Below are 27,371 nucleotides of genomic sequence, written 5' to 3'. Positions count from 1 at the left end.
TTCCTCTGTTGCTATCTTTTTTATCTCATGTGCTTCTGTGGTGGTTTTTTCAATGGTGGTTACCTTTAAGTAATGAAAAGGGTTCCTACCCTGTTCATTGTAGCAAACTATTTTGTGAGTACTTTTGCACTCCATCCTCCTTTGCTACTGTTAATCTCTATCCTCTTTCCCCCCTTTCTTTTTGTTGTTGTCACAGTTTAAATTTGGTTTTATTGTGTTCTTCTTGGAGCTTTTACTTGTGGCCTTGTTTTTTTTTTTTTTTTTTTTTTTTTTTTTTTTTTTTTTTTGTTCTTTGTATCTGATTGGAGAACCCCCTTTAGCAATTCCTGGAGTGGGGGTTTTCTGATGATAAATTCCCTCATCTTTTCTGTATCTGTGAATGTTTTTATTTCTTCTTCATATTTGAAGGATAGCTTTGATGGGTATAGTATTCGTGGCTGAATGTTCCTCTCTTTCAGGACTTTAAATATTGGGGTCCACTCTCTTCTAGCTTGTAGAGTTTCTGCTGAGAAATCTGATGATAATCTAATGGGCCTTCCTTTATATGTTGTATTCTTTTCTCTGGCTGCCTTGAGAATTTTTTCTTTGCCGTTGGTTTGTGCCAATTTCATTATGATATGCCTTGGAGTAGGTTTGTTGGGGTTAAGAAAACTCGGAGTTCTGTTTGCTTCTTGAACTTTAAGCTTTAGTTCTTTCCACAGGCTTAGGAAGTTCTCATCTATTATTTGTTTGAGTATGTTCTCCATTCCATTTTCTCTCTCTTCTTACTCTGATATACCTATTATTCTTATGTTATTCTTTTTCATGGAGTCCAATAATTCTTGTAGGGCTATCTCATTTTTTTTAATTTTTGAGTCTCTTTCTTCTTCTCTCTGTTGTGCCTCAAGTTGCTTGTCTTCTATTTCACTAATCCTCTCTTCTATCTGACCTGTTCTATTAGCTAAGCGTGTTACTTCGTTTTTCCACTCGTGAATTGAGTTTTTCATCTCTGTTTGATTTGTTTTTATAGTTTCAATTTCCTTGGAGATATATTCTTTGTGCTCATTGAGTTGTTTTCTGAGCTCCCTAAATTTCCTTTCTGTGTTTTCTTGTATATCTCGAAGGATTTTTAGGATTTCTATCTTGAATTCTCTGTCATTTAGCTCCAAGTTTTCCAATATATTAAATTTTTTCTCCATAGATTTTTCCTCATCTAGCTGTGTTCCCTCTCTTTTTTGTATCCATGATATTCAATTTTCTCTTCCTTAATGGCATCTGTGGGTGGTTTTGTTGATAGTATTAATGAGATTTAATAAAGAATAAAAAGTTAAAAAATTAAAAATCGAAAAGAGTTGGGTTTTTTAAAAAAATTAATAATGAAATAGAGAAAAATAAAATAAAATAAAAATTTTTAAAAAAGGAAATTATTCCCCCCCTCCTTTTTCCTCTCCTCTCCTCTCCCCTCTTTCTTGAGAAAATCTTCTGGTGAGCTGTGAATTATAACAAACAATGCCTGTAATGGAGGGCCTGAATTGGGGAAAAGTAATAAAGGGTTAAAAAAAAAAGAAAGAAAGAAAGAAAAAAGAAGGGGGTATGGACCCACAAAAAGCAAATAAGGAAAAAATTTGGGTCAAGAATATAATGATTTGCTTTTATGTGTTGGTTGACTAAGATTTATGATGAGAGGAATAAGAGGGAAACAGAAAAATGGGGAGACAAATTAAAAAATTACTATTGTATTTAGTGGAACAACAACTAGATAAAATGGAGAGCCAGGGATGGGAGAACTGCTAGTGAGTTAAAAAGGTGAAGTAAAAAACCCCCAAAATGCCACAAACATAAGTTTGAGTCTCAGATAAGATAATTTGTTTGTTATTGAGGTTTGAATGAGAGGAGATGTAAAGGAGAAAGGAAGAAACTAATATAGAGGGAGAAAAGAAAGAGAGAGAGAGAAAAAAAGAGGGAACCACTAATAGCAGAAAAAAGCAAAAAGAGGAGAGAGAGAGAGAGAGAGTTAAGGGTTTTGGAGTGCAACCCTCATCGAGAGAAAGGAAGAGGAAAGAAAAGATAATGGGAGATGTAACACTTATGGGTAGTGTAGTTCAAGGAGAGGAGAGAGTAAGACCAGTAGAGAGTTAATCAGCCAAATTGGCGGAGGAAAAAAATATATGAAGAATGAAGATAAGAGAAATAAACGAACAAATATAAAAAATGGGATAGGTTATAAAGTCTGCAGGTTATTCTTGATTTTGAGAGGTTATCTTCTTGCTTTTTCTTTTCTCTCCCTCTTCCTGGTTGGTGACTCTGTACCTCGGGTTCTGCCCCTTTGGCACTCTCAGGTAGAGGTTTGCAGTTGATAAGTCTCTATGGCAATGTCATGTATTGTGCATTAGTCTCGTTGGCAGTCGAGGCTCATTAGCATGTATAGGGTCTGACAGTGAGAGAGTCTGTGTTCCTGGAGCCTTTCTCCTAGTCTTTCCTTCCTCAATTAGTAGCCTGATAATCCAGCTATGGTGTTCCTGCTGCCTCTGCCTCTGCCTGGATAGTAAGAGGCTCAAAGAGCTGGCAACTCCCCACTCTATTTCCACTCAGCACAGGGCTCTGGGTAAGGCTCAGTCAGTCAGAGCTGCTAGCATAATCAGGCGGGGCTTCCGCCCACTCAAAGACCTCTGGCTCTGCCACTCTGTCCAGTAACACAGGCGGGTGCCCACTCCCGGGGTGCTTGGAGGAAACTCCCGCTCACTATCTGCGTGCGCAGACCAGGATATCAGGCTGGCCGCGTTTCCCTCTGAGTGAAACCCCCACCAGCACGGAAAAGTTCCACCATTGGAATTAGTTCTCACTCCCTCCTGTGCGCGGCTTTCCCAGGGCGCTGGGGCTGCCCAGAGATTCCACTTTCGGCCCACACAAAGGCCTCTGACTCTGCCTCTCTGTGGGACAACACGGGCGCCCACTCCTGGGGCTTTGGAAGGAATCTCTTGCCCACTATCTGCCCTGCTTGTCTTTCTTTGTCTGGGTTTGGCAAGAGTATTAGCTTGTATTGCCCGGGTTGCCACAGGAACAGTTTTTCCTCGGCTTGGATCTCCGTGCCACAGCCTGGTTTGGCTGTTTGTGCCGTGGCCTGGATCTATTCACCCCCTTTGCCTGCCTCAGTTTCTATATTCACAGATCCCAGAGAAAGCTGCCCTGTTTAGGTTAGTGAGGAAGGTGGAGCATTTCTTACTCCCTATTTCCTTCGGGGTTTGGTTATATATTTAGCCAATTTTTCGCTCGACCATACCTTCGGGTGTATTGTGAAACATCTGGAGGCTCCAAGGATAGGTTTTTCTGTTTCTGGTTGAAGATCTTGTTGAGTTTTTGGGGAGATTTATTGGTATCGCTTCCTACCCTGCCATTACTCTGACATCATCTCCTTTTCACATATTTTCTACTGAGATATTGTTTTTTCAAAGAAAAGGACCAGAATCCACAGGATATATTCAACTAGTATTTGTTGATTAAAGAAACACAATTGGCCTGACCAGGTGGTGGCACAGTGGATAGAGCGTCTGACTGGGATGTGGAAGACCCAGGTTTGAGACCCCGAGGTCAGCAGCTTGAGCGCAGGCTCATCTGTTTTTGAACAAAAAGCTCACCAGCTTGAGCCCAAGTTGCTGGCTCAAGTAAGGGGTAACTCGGTCTGCTGAAGGCCCATGGTCAAGGCACATATGAGAAAACAATCAATGAACAACTAAGAAGGTGTTGCAATGCCAACGAAAAACTAATGATTGATGCTTCTCATCTCTCCGTTCCTGTCTGTCTGTCCCTGTCTATCCCTCTCTGTGTAAAAAAAAGAAAGAAAGAAAGAAAGAAAGAAAGAAAGAAAGAAAGAAAGAAAGAAAGAAAGAAAGAAAGAAAGAAAGAAAGAAAGAAAGAAAGAAAGACAACTGCTAAGGTCCAAGCAAGAAATGTGGTTAAAGAGAAACTCCTGATTGTTATGAATGAATATTTTCATGTGCTAAGTGACAAGAAGACAGTTTTTTGGTCAACAAAATATTCTTTAAGTTGCATTGTTTTATGCAAAACTGGGAGAAAAACTGAACTCCCTTGACAATTCTAAATATTTTATTTGAGAATTTAACAATATATTTAATACTTAATATGTAACAAAATTCAGATATTGAAAGCATAAGAAATTAACAATGACTTACTAATAACAAGAAAATCCAGAAGCTTCTTCTTATCAATTTTTCTTAATCTAGTGTGAACAGTGTTATTTTAACAAACTTAAATATGTACCAACTCTTCTTTGCTTTTTCACACTTCATACTAAATAGTACATTGAAATATTACAAATGCAATCTGGTAGAATTGTTTCTGCACATATTCCTTATAAAACAAGATACTTGATAAGATGATAGCAGACAGTCCTGTCCAGTTTCTGTTCTCAGAAGAAAAGTTTCATAGTTTAAGATAAATATGAACTTACTATAATTTTTGATACCCTTTTAATAATTTTGAAGAGAAGGAAGTTACCTTATAAAGTCCATTGAAAGACAATTGCTAAGAGTCTTTTATTTTTAATGGGTGTTGGATTTTATTTTATAAAGTTTCTGAATAAAGCCAAGTAATCGAACGTCTTTTCTCCTCAATTATATTGTGAACATAATACCTATCTCAAATTACTGGAAAAGATTCAGTTTGTCTGTGACATATTATCCAGATTAATTACATCTATCTATCTATCTATCTATCTATCTATCTATCATCTATCTATCTATCTATCTATCTATCATCTATCTATCTATCTATCTATCTATCTATCTATCTATCTATCTATCTATCTATCTATCTATCTATCTATCTATCTATCTATCTATCTATCTATCTATCTATCTATCTATCTATCTATCTATTTATTGTCTATCCATCCATCTATTGCAGGTTAATATTGTTTATTTTCAAAGTGTTTCACCTATGTTTATAAGTGTAAAGAACCTATAATTTTCCATTCTCATAAAATTCTTGTTAGGTTTTTGATATCATGGTTATACTTGGTTTACAAAATAAGTTTGAGACTACCTTCTTATTTTCTTTACTCCCAAAGAGCTAGGGTAAAGTTTTTTTGTTTATTGTTAGTGGAATTCACTGGTGTAGGCAGTAATTAAGGTCTAGATTTTTCTTAACGAAAATATTTTAATTAAAGATTCTGTTTTTTTCATAGTTAAAACTCAGGTGTTTGTTGTGTATTCTGTTTGTTTGTTTGTTTTTTTGCTTGTTTTTTTGTGGGGAGATTATTTTTAAAAGATTTGCCCATTTTACTTAATCATACTTATGTGAATGGAATTGTTTATGATACTTTTATTATCTTTATTAGCCTTATAATGTCTCTTTTTACTTATAATAAATAATCAGTCTTTTTATCTTTACTTCTTATGGATTCTCTTTATCAGCAGTTGATTACTCATATTAGAGTTTTAAAAACACCAACACCTGTATTAAGCTGTTTCTTTTAGTATCATAGCAATTTTTTATTTTATTAATTCCTGATTTATATTATTTCCTTTAAAATTTTTTGTGTTTAATTTACCATGTTTCCTAAAGTCTGTGATTGACTGCTTATGTTATTTAGAACTATACATTTAATTCTTTATCTTGATTTTTAAACACATGAGGATTATCTACATTTTTTTACAGTTGATTTTTAGTGTTGTGATCAGAGAAAGCCAATTGTATGATCCCATCCTTCGATATTTGTAGAGATGATCTTGATGGACTAGCACATGGTTATTTTTGTAAATGATCACTATATTTATTCTTCCTCCCACATTATGTAGCATTTTGGTTTTGTATATCAATTTAATAAATAGTAGACAAAAAATTAAACTTAGATTTAATATTCTTTTAGGTTTATCTTCTGTCTGAGATCATTTTCCTTTTGAAACAAAAATCTCCACTTTAATTTTATTTTGTGCTAATCTAAAAGTAATTATTTCTCTTAGTTTTGTTGTTCTGAGGTTGCTTTATTTCACTTTCTTACATGGTATGTATATTGACTAGATATAGGATTCGAGTGGGGTAGCTATATCCCTTTAGAATGTTAAAAATACATCTGTGCATGGCATCTCTTGAATGCACGATTTCCTCTTGTGCTTAATTTAATCTTGTATTGGTTTGCACAACAGCATGCTGTATAGGTTTGTAGCCTAAGAATAATAGCCTATACAATGCCGCTTATATATATAGTAGGCTACACTATCTAGAATTGTGTAAGTGTACTCTATGGTGTTCACATATTTAAAAAAATGATTAATGCTGCCTTTCTGAGAATGCATTTGTAATGTTAGGTGAAGAATTAATGTATTTGGCTTTTAGCATTTTTACTAAGGTATGTCTTATAAGAGTTCTCTCTTCTCCTATTTAGAATTTCCAAGATTTCCTCAATGTACAGTTTAATGTGTTTGTCATTTATAAAATTCCAAGTCCTTATCAATGTGAATATTGCTTTCATGTGATCTCTCCTTTCCTTCTGGGACTTCAAATATACTTTTGTTAAATCTTCATTTTGAATATGTTTTTTCTCTTGCTCTTTCTTTCTAAATTTCTGTTATTTTGTCTACTTTCCAGTTCAATGATTTGCTCTTCAGTATTTTCTAATCTATTGCTAGGACAAACATTGAATTTTTTAATTGGGCAATTTTAATTTTTAGCTCTAAGGACTATTTGCTTTTTTTTTTTTTTTTAGAATTTTTAGTTCTCTGCTAAATTTCTCTCTTCTCTTTTCTCATTAAATATTTATTCATAGTTATTTTAAAGTCTGTGTCTGATATTTCTAATACTTCTGTGGAACACAGAATTTATAATAGAGTAAATTAAACACAGAAGTTTAAAAGAAAGGAAATAATAAACAGAAAATAATAAAATAAAAAGCCAATATAATAAAAAAAGAAACAATATAACCCAATGTTGATTGTTTTGAAAAGACTAATACAATTGGTTAATTATTGGCAAGACTCTGTATATTTGTATCTGTTGATTTTGCTTTTTTTGTTATTCATTTGTAGTGCCATCATGTTACTGAGTTCTTGTTTACTTGCTTGCTTGATTACAGACATTAAAATGTAAAATTGTGATTAAAAACAAGTTGCAGGCTAAGATAATGTCTTCACAAAGAGGATATACATTAGTTGCTTATAGATAACCTGGAATCAGAGATAACCTTAATTTAATATCAGGAACCACGATCAGTTAAAGCTATGTGCTGCCTTTCCTAAGACATATTCCCAATAGATCATTAATATTTCATGGTATGCTTCCCAATACTTTCAAAATATTTTTAAAAAATATCTTCTCTGATTTTTCTCAATGGATGATTTGGTATCCTATTACTGGAAATAAAAGGCTATAAGTCAGAATTAAAAGGAGAGTATCACCTTCAAATTTACACTAACTGGTTTATGCTAGAAGCTTCAATATCTTCTTTATAAAACAGAGCATTTATCATCATTTGATTATGGCTGGCTTACTTCAAGAAAGATTTTGGCCTCTCCCAGTTCCTATGTTTGGCCTCTCTCAGTTCCTCTCCCTCTTCCTATGTTCTTGCTTTCTACTATGTCTGTCTATCTATCTATCTATCTATCTATCTATCTATCTATCTATCTATCTATCTATCTATCATCTATCATCATCTATCTATCTAATCAATATCTACATCTACTATCTATATCTATATATTCTTTTTTATCAAAAATATATACAAAAAATATATATATATATATATATATATATATATATATATATATATATATAGCCCTGGCCGGTTGGCTCAGTGGTAGAGTGTCGGCCTGGCGTGTGGGAGTCCCGGGTCCGATTCCGGCCAGGGCACACAGGAGAAGCACCCATCTGCTCCTCCAACCCTCTCCCTCTCCTTCCTCTCTGTCTCTCTCTTCCCCCCCCCCCCCCCGCAGCCAAGGCTCCATTGGAGCAAAGTTTGCCCGGGCACTGAGGATGGCTCCATTCTAGCCTCAGGTGCTAGAATGGCTCTGATTGAGGCAGAGCAATGCCCCAAGATGGGCAGAGCATCGCCCTTTGGTGGGCATGCTGGGTGGATCCCGTTTGGGAGCATGCAGGAGTCTGTCTGACTGCCTCCCCATTTCCAACTTCGGAAAAATACAAAACACACACACACACACACACACACACACACACACACATACACCCACACACACACACAGTTTCAGGGAAATTTTGAAATCAAAACAATTTATAGATTTTTTCAGTAGCCTGAGAAGCCAACTGTTGTTACATTACCTTCTAATATATGCATTAATTAAATAAATTTTTATGGTAAAATAAAGAATAAAATATAAATAAAAAACAAACAATTTGAGCTTTTATATCATAGTTTATTTTTATTCAAATTCTTTTGAAGTTCTTCAATTAATATGCAACTAATTTTAATCTAAGCAGAAAACTTTTGATATGGTAAATATAATTGAGGTAGTGAATGGAGTAAAAATTACAATGGTAATTTTTGATCACGACAGTTTTAGAATTATTCACATTTACTAAAAACAGTCATTGTTTCAATACCTTGCCATGACAGCTACCCAAACAAAATGCCTTAAATACATTGTGCATTGCTTTGTTAGAAAATTTTTACATATCTTCTCTAAAATTGTTTTACTTGTGAGACATTTGCTAATAAATTAGTAATACCTGCTTGAAACATTTGTGCTACATATGTTAAAAAATATTGCCTATAATAATTAAATAGAACCTAAGTAAGATTTTAGAAAACATTGACTTTATTTCATAAAATGGCAAGCCAAGGATACTTTTAGTATTTATAACCTTATATGCTACCTAAAATAGCACATACATACTGGACAGTGAAAAGAAGAAAAGCATGTTAGTATAAACCTACCAGACGAAAAAATATAGTCCTGGAATTGTCCACCTTAATGGTAGCAAAGGTTGTATGCTCTTGAAAAATTAGAATCACAGTATTTTTTTATTTATTTATCTATTTATTTGCAAAGAAGAGAGAGAAAGAGAGACAGACAAAGATAGATAGGAAGGAAGAGAGATGAGAAGAATCAACTCATAGTTGCAGTACCTCAGTTGTTCATTGATTGCTTTCTCATATGTGCCTTGACTGGGGGGTTCCAGTCAAGCCAGTGACCTCTTGCTCAAGCCAGCAACCTTGGGTTCATGCCAGTGACCTTGGGCTTCAAGCCAGTGAACTTTGGGCTCAAGCCAGCTACCATGGTGTTATGTCTATGAGCCCATGTGCAAACCAGTGACCTCAGGGTTTCAAATCTGGGTCCTCAGCATCCCAGGTCAACACTCTATCTACTGCATCACCACCTGGTCAGGCTGAATTACAGTATTTTTAAATTATGTATTTTTTAAAAATCAGAAATAAGATCTTCCTTATGATTAATTTCCAACTGACAGAGATGTTTTACAATGTAACCTCATTATAAGGGGCAGTGCAAACTATATAAGGTAGTTGGCAGAAGAAGACAATATAGGCCTTCAACACAACATTTCTACCAAACTACCAGAATATTAATGTTGTAAACCACAATGGCGGCTTCTGATAGTGTACAAAAGAACTAAAACCTGACAATATCATTGACTTCAGACTGGGACATGCTTTAAAGAAAAAATGACATTAGGTCTTTTCATAGTTATGTAAATACTAGAAAGCCCGGTGGTCATACGAAATGACCACTGTTCTAGATATTATAAATTGTAATTAAAATGATTTGTGCAAAGGTGTCTGCTAATTCAAACTGAATTACCCCGGGCAGGTGGCGAGTACGCCCCTTTGCTTAGTGCCCCACGGGGTTTCCCCTTCTACTTGCTTAATTGTTGAGACAGGCTTTTTTGTCTTGCATCTGAGGCAAGCCTTGTTTCTCTATGCTCATCAGTCTCATTTTGCTAAGGAAGATGCATTTGCTCTGCGACTGAAGCAAGCCTTATCTTTCTCTGCTCAGTGGTTTCTTTTTGTCGAGAAAGGTGTTCTTGTGCAGCTTTAGCTCCTTTTCTCTCCTCTTCAGTGCTGTATTTTCTAGGAGGCATTCTTAAAAGAAATTACGTTAAGACGTAGTTTTTATGTAAAACAGATGATTGCCAATGCAAACAAATGTTCACCTTCCCCCTGACACGCTCAATTTGCGTTCAGCCTTAAATTGTTTCAAAAGCAGATGATTGCCAAGGCAAACAAATGTTCACCTTCCCCCTGACCTGCTCAATTTGCGTTCAGCCGTGGCAACTTCACCCCATTGGCTAGTACAGTTATGCAAGCAACCAATAAGCTATCGGTGACAAACAGACACTTAAGCCGCATATAATAAAGCTATCTTTACTTTAAGATCAATACTCTGACCATAAATGAGTAAAAACTTAAGCACATTGTTTCCCAAATTATTTCATGAAATTATGAGCTATTAACATGAGGTAGTATTATGGTCTATGAAAAACTATTGCTAAGAAACTTAGCAAGAAATTATTTGGTCAAAACAATATTAGAATTGATAAAGGGGTTCTTTAACCATAGAATGTTTAAAGCTTACAAAATTCTAATCTGTATTCTGAACATTCAACAAATATAGTATTTCATTTTCCCCACCTGTTGATCATTTTTCCTCCCTTGGGATTTCTTTATTATTATTATTATGATGATGATGATGATGATGTGACAGACAAGGAGGCAGAAAGACTGACTCCCACATGCATGTGACTGGGATCCACCAAGCAAGCCCCCTATGGGGCGATGCTCTGCCCATCTGGAGCCGTTGTTCCATTGCTCAGCAACTGAACTATTTTAGCACCTGAGCTGAGGCCATAGTTCCATCTTCAGTCCCTGGGGCCCACTTACTCAAATGATCCATGGATGCAGGAGGGTGAGAGAGAGAGAGAGAGAGAGAGAGAGAAGGGAGAGGGGGAAGGGTGGGGAAGCAGATGATCACTTCTCCTGTGTGCCCTAATCAAGAATCAAACCTGGGACTTCCATACACTGGGTTGAGCTCTACCACTGAGCCAACAGCCAGGGCTTTCTCTTGGAATTTCAATCAATGGACTCTGGAAAGATTGAAAATCACATACCTGCCTATTATACTCCTCCATTAGTACCACAGGCCCTGACATATATTTACATGGAAGGAGTTTTAAATTAGGCTTCTTTGCTCCTCTCTTATACTGAAAGTAATACTTGGAAGGTAATATCTTGCCAGCATTGGCCCAGCATTTTACTTTCTAAATGCAGGGAAATTTTTTTTTAGACATTAACACCATTGGGGATCTTTTGGAACAGACTTGCTTGAAAAATGAGGCAACTCATGGAAAGTTTTTTCTTTTTTTCAGGTTTGAGATTATTTTTCTTGGTTTTTTATTTACCTTCTTCAGTGATTATGTATATATTCAGAGACATATTTACAGGAGCTGTGAGAAGAAGCTGGGAGATATGAGATAAAAGGAAAAGAGAACATGGCCCAATCATAAAATGGTAAATAACAAACAAAATTGGAACTCATTCTACAAACATACACACAATATATATTGTGTACCATATATATAACCATATATATATGTGTGTGTATATATATATATGGTTAAAAATAAAGAGAATTGAGGTTTTCTGTTCAACAATAGTAATATCTTTTCAGGTTCATATAACATTTTAATGTACTTATTACTCATTTTTTATAATTTTATAATTGTTCATATATTTTCCAGCCTGACTAGTTTTAGGAACAATGTGTTAAACACTGTGCTAGGTGCCTAGTATATAACAGAAAACATTAAGTTTATAGTTTTTCGAGGGAATCCTATATGAAACAAATTACTAGTAAATAACAAGTACAGTAGTACATCATGACAAATAAGACGTTGCTCTAAGAAAGAAGAATAGGTTGGATCTAGTTTATACTTAGGCCATAAAGTAAATGTCTAAAAACATTAAATTGTGTTGATATGGGAAGAATAAGTAGTAATTTTGCAGCAAGAGACACATCTCTAGAAATAGTTGAAACAATTGGAAAACAGAAATGTTTTATTATGTAGCGAGAATCACACGATATAAAGAATTTAAAAAAGAAGTCACGTTCTTTAGTTAATGATATGCATTCTGAAGGACTTATTGTACTATTTGTAACTTACTTTAAAATTTATCAAAGATAAATATAGATAAATGGATAGAGGAATGGATAAAATAAATATGCCACAAAGCAACTATATATTACAAAATATTAATTGAAAATATAAGTAGTGGCGCATTGGTGCTCACTGTAAAATTCATTTGATTTTTTTTCTTTATATTTGAAAATTTCATAATATGTTTTAAAAAATGCATCATTAGCACATATGGTTGAGGGAATACAAGGCAAGAATGTATTGGGATAGAACTCTGAGTTCCACAGTGCTTTAAATGTTTCATCATTCTATGAATAAAAACATCAAAAATATAGTTTTATTAAAAAATATAGTTATATCCATCAGTGCAACTGAACTGCTGGTCATGGAGGTGTTAAGTTTGAAAGAACTACATAAATTGGCAATGCATATTCCGTCTTCTGAAGAACTTATGAATTAGTCATTTCAGCTACCTATTAGTCCCAGACGGTCCAAGAATTGTTCAGTGATTATGTTCAATAGTTGAGGAAGAAAATCAGTGAAACTGAAAGATTTTGTTCAATCTAGCCAATTTTTTAACAGAAGTAATTCAGACTGTCAAATATTTTTACTTTCCATTCTAAGTGTGGTTTACCAGACAGTAATTGCAATTTTAAAAAATATAAAAATGAGGATAAGTTTTTTATTAGTTTTTATTTAGTCCTTAGATTTGGAACTTAACCTTCATTTTTCTATTTAATTTACACTAATACTCTAATAAGATTAATACAATTATCTCTGCTGTCAAACCTATTATGTGAACCCAAGTTGACTTTAATGCATAGTTAGAGATGGGGATAGAGAGCTAAGAGTTCCATAATACTCACCTGTGGAAATCTTTGACAACCACATTGCCTGACACTTTGTAGGTCGTATATTTAGTCCCTCATCCCTTTTTTTAAGTAGTGAATATTTGTGCCTTCAAAAATATTATTCAGATGACTTTGACTTTATATATTGACTTAATTTTAATAATTTTTTTCATATCTCAAGTAATAATTTGCTAAGTTGTGAAGACAAAAACACATAGCCAAAGATTGTAATGCATTAATTCATTTATAAATTCTGCAGCTATCTGATTTCCTAAACTGTAACAGGTATTGTGTTAATTTCTGAGGGTACTAAAATGAATAAAACATTGTTCCTGGCTAGAAAGAATTGATAGTTTTGTGTAAAGAAAGATAAGATGCAGATAATTACTCTAATATATGATAAGTAGAAATATGGTCAGGCTGACATACATGCACATAAGGAAGGAAAAGATGGATTGTAGAGGCTATTGCTTTTCATAGCCTGAATTTGTTTGAATCTCTCATTCTCTAGAAAGGTTACTCCTCATTTATTTTGGAGACAGCTCTTACTCTATTCCACTTGGTTCTAGTTGGTATGTCAGTCAGTCATGGTACACCCATATTCCTAGGTCCACGGTTCAACAAGACTCTGGCCTTCAGACTATTAGAAAGTCTCATTTCTATATGCAGACATTGGTACAGAATTAGACAGAATATCTTCCTGAAAGTTGTACTGGGTAAATATTAAAATTGATGGTTATCAGAGTTGAATTCTGAAAACTAAGAGGAGAGAGGGACAGGGGTTTTGAGGAGAATAATCTAGGAAAAGGAAATAATTCTACACAGCATTTGATAGGTAACAAACCAACTTAAAGTCTTGGAGCTTAATACAACAAAGATTTAGCTTACAATTTTACAGGGAAGAAACTTGTTCTGGGTTTACCTAAGTGGTTCTTTAAGTTTCAGCTTCTTTCTGCTGATTTTTGTTTAAGCTCATTTATAATCTGTGGTCAGCTGTAGACTCTCTTGCACTAACTGGGTTCTGTGTCATTCTGGGAAAGAACTGGGACGAATGGGATTTCTCTCCAGAGAAAATTTATACACCAACAGCCTAATCCATTCTTACTCATAGGAGAATTGCAGAATTTAAAAAGCAAAAGTAAAAGAATACAAAGCTTCTTGTTGCCCAAATTCAGAATTCACAATGTTGTTTTTGTTTCATTCTACTTGCCAAACAAGTCACAAGGCCAACTAGATTCAAGGGACTGGGATACAGACCATACTTTTAAATGAGAGTAGGTAAAACAAATTGTGCTCACTTTTGTAATCTTCTACACTCATAACTGTAAGATAGTATAGAAAGGTAAAGATAATTAGAGATGAAGCTGGTATGTTATTCAAAAGCATTTGTTTTCATTTAAGAAAGTTTGACTCTATTATTAAACAGCATATCATAATTTAAACAATTTATGCAAAGTATGAGATGTATCTAAACTCAAGATGAGATGAAGAAATTAGTAAAATACTAAGTATGCTTTCATTAAATGATAATTGTTATTTCTGGTTTGCTTAACCTATGTTCAATGGGACATCATTTGAATATTAAAATTTGGTATTTTTAGTTCAGGAGCTGATGATAAAATTTTTTATGCATTATTTAATAGGCTAAATGTCTGTATTAGTCTATAGTGCCAGACAGAATTGATAATAAATTATAGAAATGTATGGTAGAAACCCTGAGATACAAGGCTAATAAAAAGTGCTGAAATATCACCGGAATAGTACTAAATTGAGAAACCTGTGTACAGGGAAGATACAATAGTTGAAGATATATAATGCATCATCCCTACACTACATGTTCAAATTACATCAAAGACTTCTCTCCTTTTAGAAGAAGGTAAATACAGTCCATTATATTAGAAAATGCAAGAGCTTAATTATTCACACCTGTATGACTCAGTTTGCAGTAGCATAATAAAATACTACAGATTAGATGGTTTAAACAACAGAATTTATTTTTTCAGAGTTCTGGAGACTGAATGCCTGAGATCAGGATGGCAACATGGTCAAGTTCTGATGGGGGCTCTCCTCAGAAAGCTTGCAGCTAGCTAGCTGTCTTCTCACTGTGTCTTCACCCAGCAGAGTGGGTTTGTGTGAGGGTGGAGGTGGGGCATTCTGGCTTCTTTTTTAAAAAGATACAAATCTTAGATGAAAATCCCACCTTTACATCCTCATCTAGCCTTAATTATCTTCTTAGAAGTCCTATCGCTAAATACAATCACATTGGAGATCAGAGTTTCAACATATGAGTTGGGGTCAGGGGTAGAGGAGTAAAAACACAATTCAGTCCACAGCAAGATTCATATATAAATGAAAGATTTCTCCCACCAGTAACCTTTTCTCTTTGCTTTTTCTTCATGTAATACTCAGCCTCTCATTTGAATATAAATTGGACAAATATTTCAGTAGTGACACCATATTATTAGCTTGCATGAGGTCCTACATTGCATTCTTTGTTTGGCCTCATACAAATACCTTATCCCTTGAGATGCTAATTTCTAACTAGAGATTGTTAATGGATATGTGTGTTGTTCCAATTCTGTAAATAAAACTTTTTTAATGCTTTTAGTCATTCTGAAAAACCCAGGAGTTTATCAGAAATAAAAATATATTTACCTGTGAGTAATGACTCCAACATATATTATAATTTGAAATCATAAGAATGTTTATTTTGACTTAGACCATTTATCAAGTGAAATAGAATCATGATTACATGTTTAGATTTTTTAAAGAAAATAAAATTGTAATAGTAACATTGCAAATTTAAATTTTTTTTTTGCATTAGTCATTTATGAAGATTGGATATACTGTAATGGAACACACAGCAACTTATAAACAACTAAAATATAATTTTATATAGTGACTGGAACCATGAAGATTAAAAACATCTTAATGAAAAAGGCTTTACATATTCTCTGTAACAAATAAATGACACAGTGAAATTGATTATTGTTTACTGCCCAAGGGAGAATCTTCAAAACATAAAAAAGCAATATTCTTACAAGAAATTTATCAGATTATAATCCAATTTAACTCAATTTTGAGTTGAAAAATAAACCTTCACCAAGTGATGGATCAATAAATAATACTTTAATTGTCCAGAAAAATTTTAAGCAATTAAAATTAATATTGAATAATGTTTCTAAGAAAATGTTATAAAAATGTCTGCAGAAATACTTTATATGAAATCAGAGAATATAGGGGACTACTATAAAGATGGATAATGATACAGTTTTTATGGGAAAATTCAGAGGGAAAAAAGGAGCTCAAAATATTACAGGTAGGATAAAAACATAGCAAATGAAATTTGTAATATGGATTGTTGGGCAAATGAGTTTGTAAAATCTGTATTTTTTAGGTTTGCTCACTTATATTGTTAAAAATGTCCGCTGCCCATGTGAATGGTGCTGCCCAGGTGAAACCGCTAATTACCTTCCTGCTTGGAAAGGAGTTTGTTATGCTAATGTTGCTGGAGAAAGGGTTTTAGTGCCAAAAAGTTTTAAGAAGGAGTTCATTTTTGCAGAAGAAGCAGCCAAGATGGCAGGGTGCTGAAGGAAAAGCCAGTTTGGGCAGAAAGTAGGAAGCCATGTTAGCAGATGGGGAACCAGAGGGGCGAGAGGCTTGTGAGCTCCGCTGAGACCGATGGAGGCCTTTGATTCTAAGAAAAACTGGAAAAGATTCTTCTGGTTGTAGAACCAGAGAATGTTTGAGTGAGTTTTGGTGCCCTGTATGCTTGTTTTTACTCACCAGCCAGTTGCGAGGCTAGAATAAAGAAATGGCCCACCAGTTTTTGGCTCTGTAGTTTCTTTACCATCTGCCCGAATCTAATGGGAACCTACATGTGCCTGGCTGTGATGGCCGCAACTACTGTCCATACATGGATTAATTACAGAATTACTGAAGACAAATGTAAAACAAACATTTGGATTCAAAAACAAACAAACAAAATTTTACTGAAGTTTCACTCTGTAAGGCCAGGAGCCATGGCTGTCACTATCAAAGCAGCCGCCTGTCCCATGTAGGTTCCCATTGGATTCGGGCAGATGGTAAAGAAACGGCGGAGTCGGAGGATGGTGGGCCATCCTATTTATTGGTGTCTCACCAAGACAGGCAAACCACAAAAGAAGACAAGGGAAAAGCAGAAAACCAGTGTTGGTCAAATAAGTTTGTAAATATGATATATGTTTGCTCGCTTGTGACTTATATTGGGTGTGGGGGATAGGCTATAAGCAGGCCAGGTCATTGTAGCCTAAGGTTTGGTTTTAGGATTAAGCTTTTCCCCACACCCTTGACTGATTGTATGATCTGGGTGGTGCACTCTCATGAGGAATCCAATTATGCCTCAGATAAGTGACTTTGTATCAGAGACTTCCTTGTTTGTATATTGGATTAAGGGATTTTGATTTTCTACACTATAAGGTGGGACAGACCAGGAGCTTGCTCACTCAGTTCCTGTTATCACGATTGCAGGGGCTTCCCTGATCCCTTGCCCTTCATGGGAAAAGCTGGTTTTCTGCTTTTCCCTTGTCTTCTTTTGTGGTTTGCCTGTCTTGGTGAGACACCAATAAATAGGATGGCCCACCATCCTCCGACTCCGCCGTTTCTTTACCATCTGCCCGAATCCAATGGGAACCTACATGGGACAGGCGGCTGCTTTGATAGTGACAGCCATGGCTCCTGGCCTTACAACCAGCTTTTCCCATGAAGAGCAAGGGATCAGGGAAGCCCCTGCAATCATGATAGCAGGAAGCTCCTGAGTGAGTGAGCAAGCTCCTGGTCTGTCCCACTTTATAGTGTAGAAAACCAAAATCCCTTAATCCAATATACAAACAAGGAAGTTTCTGATACAAAGTCACCCATCCGAGGCATAACTGGATTCCTCATGAGAATGCACCACCCAGATCATACAATCAGTCAAGGGTGTGGGGAAAAGCTTAATCCTAAAACCAAACCTTAGGCTACAATGACCTGGCCTGCTTATAGCCTGTCCCCCACACCCAGTATAAATCACAAGCGAGTAAACATATATATCATATTTACAAACTTATTTGACCAACATTCCACCCCTTTTGCTCGCTTTGCAATCTAAACCACAGGCATCTTCCATGATGGTCACTGTGCAAGGAGTGGGATACATTGCATGAACAGAAATAGTACCAACTACAGCAATAGGATTAACAGATCAAAAACTATGGGCGAAATGAGAGAGCTGTCAGTGGCACCAAGAGAGGCAAATCCTTTCCCTCTGGCAGAATACAGGCCAGAGTTTTGTCTGCAGACAGCACCATAGCTGGCACCAGAGGCCGCCCTGAGCGGGCATACCAAACCTTACTGGCCAATACACCAGCATCTGCTGGTTCTATGTTTAGTAAAATAGGAGAACTCATTATTGGCCATAAAGAAATTACAAAGGTGCCCTTCAAAATGCTGTTCCCTTGAGCACTCAAGGGATAATACACTTCTACCTTAGGTGGCCAGGTGCTGGTTGCCCAAGGAGTTAACTGGAGGTCCACCTCTAGCCCCTTTCCCCATGGTGCCAACAAGGCCACCCATCTCAGATGGGGGGGCCTGTACAGTCCAGGGCCAAGTCCATTGAAGCTGTTGGAGCAGGCAAGAGCACATTGCCCTGCTGTCCGAAACCTGGCTTGAGTAAAATGTCCTTGGTGCATATCTGCAACTGAATGGGGGCAGCTGTCCGATGCAGGAGGGCCTCTACTGGAGCTGGGCTCCCCCGTCGAGGTCGCTCACTCAAAATCCGGAGTACTGTCCATAAGCGGCTTGTCCATCCAGTAAGAGAGCTGGTGCCCCCCTCCTGTCGCAGTCCCTGCTTTAAGGGTCCATTATACCGCTCAATGATACCAGCAGCCTGGGGGTGGTAGGGAACATGGTACTTCCAGTCCACCCCCAGCTTTTGAGCCCATTGCCTCACTGCTGAACCAGTGAAGTGGGTACCATTGTCACTTTCAAGGACCAGCGGTCGCCCGTATGCAGCACTCAGGTGATCCAGAGCCTGTATGACTGCCCTCTGGTCAGGGTTATGAGCAGGGTAAGCAGCAAGCAGCCCGGTGGCAGTATCTACACAAGTGACTGCATACTGGTACCCTTCTGACTTTGGTAAGGGTCCAATAATGTCTATCTGCCATCGTGTCAGTGGAACATGACCCCTCTGGATCTGTCCAGGTGACACCAGTGGTGTCTGAGGGTGCTCCTTGGAACATACTGCACATTGCTCACAGGCTGTAAGTACCTCTGCATAGGACACAGGCAAGTTCCAAGCCTTAACCGTAGCCCACATAGTTTTCTGTCCTGCATGGAGCAGGCGCCAGTGGAGCCACTATGCCACATCACCTGCAGGGGCAGTCTCCAACCTTCGCACCCTTGCCAAAGTATCTGCCTCATCATTCCCAGGATGGGCTAGAGGGGCATGCCCTGTGACATGATATACTGCCACCTGCTTCTGGTGTCTTATTTCCCATAAGTCCTGCCACATGGCCTGACCCCATAGTGGATGGTGCATTACCATCCACTGGTTAATGTGCCAAGTAGCAATCCAAAGGGTAAGTCCACGATAGATGGCCCAGCTGTCAGTACAGATTACCAGAGGTGAAGGTTCATTATGGACAAGTAGCCAAACAGCTCTTAATTCTGCCCATTGGTTGCTTTGGCCTATACCCGTGACCATCCAAATAGTCTCAGTGGCTGGATGGAAGGCTATAGCTGTCCATTTGGCAGGTTGGCCCCTGCTGGAACCATCAGTATACCAGGCATCCTCGGGGATGGGCACCTGCCCCTCCTGGTAGGGACTGACTTCAGGTTCTGCCTCCTGAGCCCCAGTTGCACCTGACTCTAAGGTCGCATAGGTGACTGGACCCAAGACTTCCTGCAGTTCTGCTCTCAACGGGCTGGTGCTAAGCACACAGTGTTGTTGCAGATAGGCACCGCACTTGGCCAGGGTGGACATTTGGGCCATACCACTGCGTGGTTTAGTTGCCCAATCTCTTACCCATCCAGCAATAGGGTATGTGGTCTTGACTGTAATATATATCATATTTACAAACTTATTTGACCAACACACTTAAATTGAGCATAACAAATGTCATGTAGACAATGACTACTCGGAGACCACATGGTATGCACTGAAGGACTTAGGGGAGGCAGCCTCACAATCCCTTATACAGGTTTCATGAGACAGCCCTGACCCTCAGTCCTTATGGGTATTTATTTGTACACACAAAATAGTAGAAGCAGGGATGAGAATGAGGAAGGCAGGAATCAGAGAAGTGAATGAGGAGAAGAAAATGAGAAAGTCAGGAAGGGGAACTTCTTTAGAGCACATTAAAGGGCAAGAAAAGTAACTCAAATGTCCCTATCTATTTATTAATCAGAATTGCTAATTCCATCCCTATTGTGCTGTGTTTAGCACAGTACAGTGTTCAGTACTTTTGTCAGTAAAGTGTCAGTGCCTCAGGGCACTGAACTCTGTCTCTGTTTTCTGTTCCTATTCAGGGTCCCTACAATAACAAATAAAACTACGAGCTACAAGACTTCTGAAGTGATGAAACATTCCAAATCCCAAATCATAGGAAAGATAGGAAGAAACATCAGATACATTAAAATGCCATACCTCTAATTGTACATAGTCCCAAGAAAAAAAGTTTAAAACTTCAACACACTAGGAAATTACCCCTATATATATTATATATTTATTATTTATTTAATAAAATAATATTTAAATATTTAAAATAATATATATATAATATTTTATAAATATATATTATTTTTAAGTGAGAAGAAGAGAGATAGTGAGACAGACTCTTGCATGTGCCCCAACAGGGATCCAGCTGGCAAATCCTGCCTGGGGCCAATGTTCAAATCAATTGAGCTATCTTTAGCTCTTGGGGCCAGTGCTTGAACCAATTGAGCCACTTGCTGTGGGAGGGGATTAGGGAGAGATGAGGGAAAGGGAAGGGAAGAGAAGCAGATGGTCACTTCCCTCATATGCCTTGACAAGGAATAGAATCTGGGACCTCTATACACCAGGTGTAAAGCCAGTAGCCACGGCCACCATCACAGCAGCCTGGCCCATGCAGGTTCGCATTGGATTCGAACGGTTGGTAAAGAAACAATGGAGCCATAAACTGATGGGCCATCATCTTTAATCCTATCTTGCACCGGGCGGGCAAGTAAAAACACAGACTAGGCTCCAAAACCCACTCACATTCAGTGCTCACAAAGCTACTAACTTATCCAAGTTTCCTAGAATCAAAGGTTCCTAGCTCACCAGACTTATTCACCTCTGTTCCCCATCTCCTTCCTTCTCCCTGCACAAACTCTGCACAAACTGACTTCTCACTCAACACTCCGCCATCTTGGCTGCTTCTCCAGGCTTCCTCCACATGGCCTTTCTCTGCTCTCTGCTCTCTAATGCTAAGCTCAGGAACCAAGAGAACAAGCTCCTGTTCTGCCCTCATTTTATAGTGTAGAAATCAAAACCTTTAATCCAATATACAAAATAAGGAAGTCTCTAATACAAAGTCACCCATCAGAGACATGATGGGATTGTACCACCCCACATCAAAAAGGGTGGGAAAGGCTTAATCCCAAAATCAAGCCCCAGGCTACAAGGATTCTGTCTGCCCACAGCCCACCCCCAACACACATTAATATCACCTGGGTGACGGCCTCCATGTGGGCAGCGCCATCTTTAACAAAGTGAGCATAGGAGTGGATTGTTGGGCAGATAAAATATATCTTTCATGGAAAAAGCTGGTATTCTGCTTTTCCCTTGTCTTCTTTTGTGGTTTGCCTGTCTTGGTGAGACACCAATAAATAGGATGGCCCACCATCCTCCGACTCTGCCATTTCTTTACCTTCTGCCCGAATCCAATGGGAACCTGCATGTGAATGGCCACGATGGCAGCTCCTGGCCTTACAACTGGCATAGTCGGCAGGATTTGATACAGATCAGCAAGGAGGCACCACCACCTTTGAGCGGTGAAGTAGAGAACTGGCTGCTGTTATGGTTCCCCATGGCTATCCTTTTAGGGGCCATAGGCTGGCTGACTTTTATAGCCATGTGTGAGGAAACTGAGAGCTCTGTGGAAGAGGCTAGCCAGGACCTGCAAACCGAGCAGTGGAAGGAGCTGGAGCAAATGCAGGAGAAACAGATGCTGACCCTGGAGCTGGAGGAAGCGCTGGAGGAGGATGCCAACCAGGTCTGAGAGATTCGCCTGGAAATGGAGCACCTGTTGGAGGAGGATTCACAGGTTTGTGAGTTGCAGATTGCCCTGGACATTGTGGAGAGCCAGCAGCGGCAGGAGGCCAGGGCTGAGGCTGAGGCTGAGGCTGAGGCTGAAGCTGAAGCTGAGATTGGGTCCGGAGCTGCAAGGTCTGTGGAACAGAAGGCTGCAGCATCCTGGGGCTCGAGACCGGCAGTTGGAACTGGTGTTTTCAGTTCCTCTTTGAAGGATGAGGAGAATTGGGCTGGAGTTGCAATCCGCATTCTCCATGAGATGAGAGCCCAGCTGGAAGCAGCACCTACTACGGCCCTGGTAGGTCTGCAATTTTGGGACATAGGGCTGGACACGCTCTCCAGGGCAAAGATGGAAATGCTGACTGCCATTGCCATGTGCTCCTCTTTGGGACAGTGTAAGACCTGCCAGGATGGCAGAGATGAGGGGGGTGGCTGAGGTCTCATGTGCATGGACTGATTTCCTGGACTACGACCTGAGTGGGCATTGGCTCTTTTGTTGGATGGACTTATGGATTTTGGACAATGTAAAATATCCTGATGGGGGTGGGGGGTGGCTTTGCTAGAGGCCCTTCCCCTGCCCCGGGAAGTTTTTCCCATGGCTAGAAAGAAGGCCGAGGACATTTTGCACTTTTGGCAAAGTGCTCAGAGACTCGTGAAATGTACCTTTGTAATTGTTGAAACTGTATGATTTGTGCTGTTGTAATTTGTGAAATGTGCCTAATTTCCTTGCACAGGGATGCCAGTGGTGTAGATTGTGGGTAGTAGAGTGAGCATAGGGGTGGATTGTAGGGCAGATAAAATATATCCTTCATGGGAAAAGCTGGTATTCTGCTTTTCCCTTGTCTTCTTTTGTGGTTTGCCTGTCTTGGTGAGACACCAATAAATAGGATGGCCCACCATCCTCCGACTCCGCCATTTCTTTACCATCTGCCCGAATCCAATGGGAACCTGCATGTGAATGGCCACGAAGGCGGCTCCTGGCCTTATACCAGGCCAACACTCTATGCACTGAGTCAACTGGCCAGGGCCCCCATAATTTTTAAAGTATACAACAATTAAAATAAAGACATTTATTATTAAGAAAAAAATTAAGGATTTTATTTTTTACATTTCTAATAGTAAGAAGAGCATAAGTCCTGATGAATTTAGTATCTATTTATTCATTCAAATCTATGAAATTATTAATATCTAATTCATGTGTCCTCTCCAGTTGTCCATAATACTTTTTCTTTCTCTCTCTCTCTCCCTCTTACACACATACACCCCTAAACAGTGAAACAAAAGTGGGTCAAAGAGAAAAATCTGTATTTCCCAAATCTATGTATTGATAAACAGTCAAATTACTTTGCTATTTATATGCTTTATATTTACTTGGAAGTCTTAAAAAAAAATCAAAAAAACATTGCTCCTAAAATGAAAGCTATAGACCCTGTAATGGCCTTCAATTAAATGAGCAGATATGATAGCAATTTAAATTGACAGAATATTCTTTGGAATAGAAGTATACAGCTAGTGCTCAACTTGCAACTATGATTGGTTCTGACAGACCAGTTGTAACATGATTTGGTTGTAAGTTGAGTAGGCTATATGTACAGTACTGTAAAATGATGTTAGAAAAATCTTTAAGTCATATTTTATCATAATTTTCTTTCATTAGTTATATATCATAATTTTCTTTGTTTATTTTATGCTATTTGTATCATCTCTACACCATTTTGTTTCTTATTTTTACATTCATCAGGTTTAAGTAAAACACTGCATTACCAATACAACTGGTTTAATATTTGCAAAACACACAAAATTACAAAATACAGGTGCATACAAAAATACAAAATACAGGTATAAAAAATACCATAGGAAACATTTTCCCAATTGCAAAACATATCAAAATATATAAACATGTATGAAACATTTTATTGGCCACTAGTGCTTGGCTGTGGATAGTTGATGTCATCTGAGGCAGCAGTTGGGGTTACCGAAGTTGGTTTTTTCATAAACATGTGCGATCACATTCACTTTCTTTCCTCCTTCATACTTGTTCATTGATTGCTTTCTTATATGTGCCTTGACCAGGGGGACACAGCAGAGTGAGTGGCCCCTTGCTCATGCCAGCAACCTTGGGCTCAAACCAGCAACGATGGGGTCATGTCTATGATCCCATGCTCAAGCCAGAGCCCCTTCACTCAAGCTGGTGAACCCATGCTCAAGTCGGATGAGCCCACGCTCATTTTTGTGTCAAGATCGATGGCCTTTCTTTCCTTCTTGGCAGGTTGAGGCATAGACAAAGACAATTTCCTCTTGGTAGACATCTTGGGAGGGGTTTGATGAAAAATATCCAAGACACAAAACACAAATTGCTGTACCAAGTATGGGATAACAGTTGAAATGGTGCACGTGGATATAGTAGTGCTGCCAGAAGCTGTTCTGCACCGTCGTACACCCAGCTGGGCAACACTTGTGCTGCCAGATGAGGAGCAGTCTTGGCTAGCGATTGTGGTTGTAAAATCAAATGGTCATTAAGTTGCATAGGTTGTACGTTGATCAATATCTATATATATTCTTACTCTAAGATTTTACTATTTTTAAAAATTTTTTTTAATTTATTCATTTTAGAGAGGAGAGGGAGAGACAGAGAGAGAGAGAGAGAGAGAGAGAGAGGAGAGACAGAGAGAGAGAAGGGGGAGGAGCTGGAAGCATCAACTCCCATATGTGCCTTGACCAGGCAAGCCCAGGGTTTCAAACCGGCGACCTCAGCATTTCCAGGTCGACGCTTTATCCACTGTGCCACCACAGGTCAGGCTGATTTTACTAATTTTTTACCTGCCATTCATATGATAATAAATGAAGAGAAAATAAATTATTTTTAAAAAATCTCTACAAATTAAATACACAAAAAACTTTACTATCAACAGTGTGTATTTTTATATAACATTACTACTTACTTAATAAAGATCAGAATAGAATTAAAGATTGAGTTACACATTCTTCATGTTCAGATCTTAGCATATTTTTCTAAATTATTCAGATCAGAGAGCTGACATAACATCAAAATAAAACACTATATTACAAACTGGGTTCATAAGCAGAGCTCCTTCATTGTCCACTTCCAAATACATCATTCAAGTATATAATGTGAATAATACTCCCTGAGTTTGTGCAAGACAGTGGTATACTCATAAACTAATTCCATTAGCTCTATTAAACTTGATGGTACAGTCCTTTAGCATTGTGAGGATCATGGAGACCCAATCTGTAATACAATGCTGTAATTTAAATAATTTTTTTAAATGTGAATCAGAAGCTATCGATGGTGGTTTCTACTTAAATAGTAGCTTCTCAAACTTTATAAATTGGTCATACCAACCTTACCACTATTTAAAATTACCATGATATATTATTAAAAATTTGGCAATTTTAGAAATAATATTGTACACAATATGTCAACCAATCATCCATTTATATGGTAAATTCTCTTGCCAGAGCTGAAATACAGGGTAACATTTTTGAGAATATTTAAACATATAAAACTCTAGATTTAGTGAAGACCTTTATTTTAGGGTGATTCCCAAATAAATACCTCAATTGACATGCAAATCATGAATAGTTGCCTGAATATTTTGCACATGTGTGGGAAATAGTAAATGCATCAAAATGTATTCCTTTGACTAGCAGCTGCTAAGTTACTTTGATATTAACAGGAAGAATGACCTAAGGGATGATGGGTGAAGGGGGTCAAATATATAGTGATAGAAGAAAATTTGACTTGGGGAAGTAAACACACAATGCAATATAGAGGTGATGTGTTATAGCACTGTACACTTGAAAGCTACATAATTTTAGTAAGCAATGTCACCTGAATAAATTTATGTAAAAAAAAGTTAAATCTGATTAAATGTAATTTCAGAATCAAGAAAATATACTAACTGCATGATACACCTTCCCAAAAGTAAAATTCTGTTATTGAAATAACCCACTGAGGGTTATTTGAGGTCAGCTGACATGTTTGTGAAATTCAGATATGTCAGGCAATTATGCATTTGAAGACTAAGATCTATGATATGTAAGACATACTTGAATTATGTAATATATTAAAATAAATAAACATAGTCCAGAGCCCCAAAAGTTTAATTACAGAAGTACACAAATACCTGTGATATAAATACAACTGTAATACATATTTTAACAATAGCATACATTGTGCTTGAGAGTTCAAAGGAAGGATAATGCACTCTCTTCAAGAGATTGAGGGAAATTGTTTCTCTTTATTTTTTTAAGGAAGAGAGAGAGAGAAAGAGAAATAAACATTATTTGTTGTTCCACTTATTTATGCATTCATTGAATGTCTCTTCTATTGTGCCTAGATCCAGGATTGAACCTTGTCATACTGGGACAGTGCTCTAACCAACTCAGTTACCTGGCCAGGGCCGAGACTGAAGGAAGTTTTAATAAAAGACATGGCAGTTAAACTGGGGATAGAGAGTGGGAAGAATTTTAATTGATTGTTCAGGGCAAACCCAATAAGGAAAAACAAGGAGATACAGAATTTATGTCAGAAATTGTGATAACAGCAACACAGATTTGATGAATTATTAATTGGATACATATAAATTATTAATTGGAAATAATGCTGGAAAAGTAAAGCCAATGAGTTTAGATATTATCAGGATATAATTGGGAAGTTTCATAAATTTTCTCCTTCAAAATATATTCAATAACAACTATATTGCTGGGCTGCTTTGAAACTACCTGATTTAAAGAAAGTTCACTTATTTCTCAACCATATTTTCTTGCTTATTAGTTAGACAAATTATTACCAGCTGAGATTATCCTTTTGAGCTATTTCAATTGAAAAATTACTGACAAATCCTCTTAGCTAGTGATGGAACTCAAATAATTTAACAATCAATATTCTGCCCTAATGACCATTTTAAGTATAAATTATATATGAAAAGGTACTTTATTATTTCATGCATTTAATACTTATGTAAGAATGATAAAAGAGGTACACAAAACTAGATTATGTTTTAAAAAAGAATTTTAAGGGAGATGACGTCAGAGTAATGGCGTGGTAGGAAGCAATACTGATAAATCTCCCCAAAAACTCAACAAGATCTTCAACCAGAAACAGA

Source organism: Saccopteryx leptura, chromosome 3, assembly GCF_036850995.1.
Source record: "Saccopteryx leptura isolate mSacLep1 chromosome 3, mSacLep1_pri_phased_curated, whole genome shotgun sequence".
Taxonomy (NCBI): domain Eukaryota; kingdom Metazoa; phylum Chordata; class Mammalia; order Chiroptera; family Emballonuridae; genus Saccopteryx; species Saccopteryx leptura.
Note: the sequence above shows the minus strand (reverse complement) of the source record.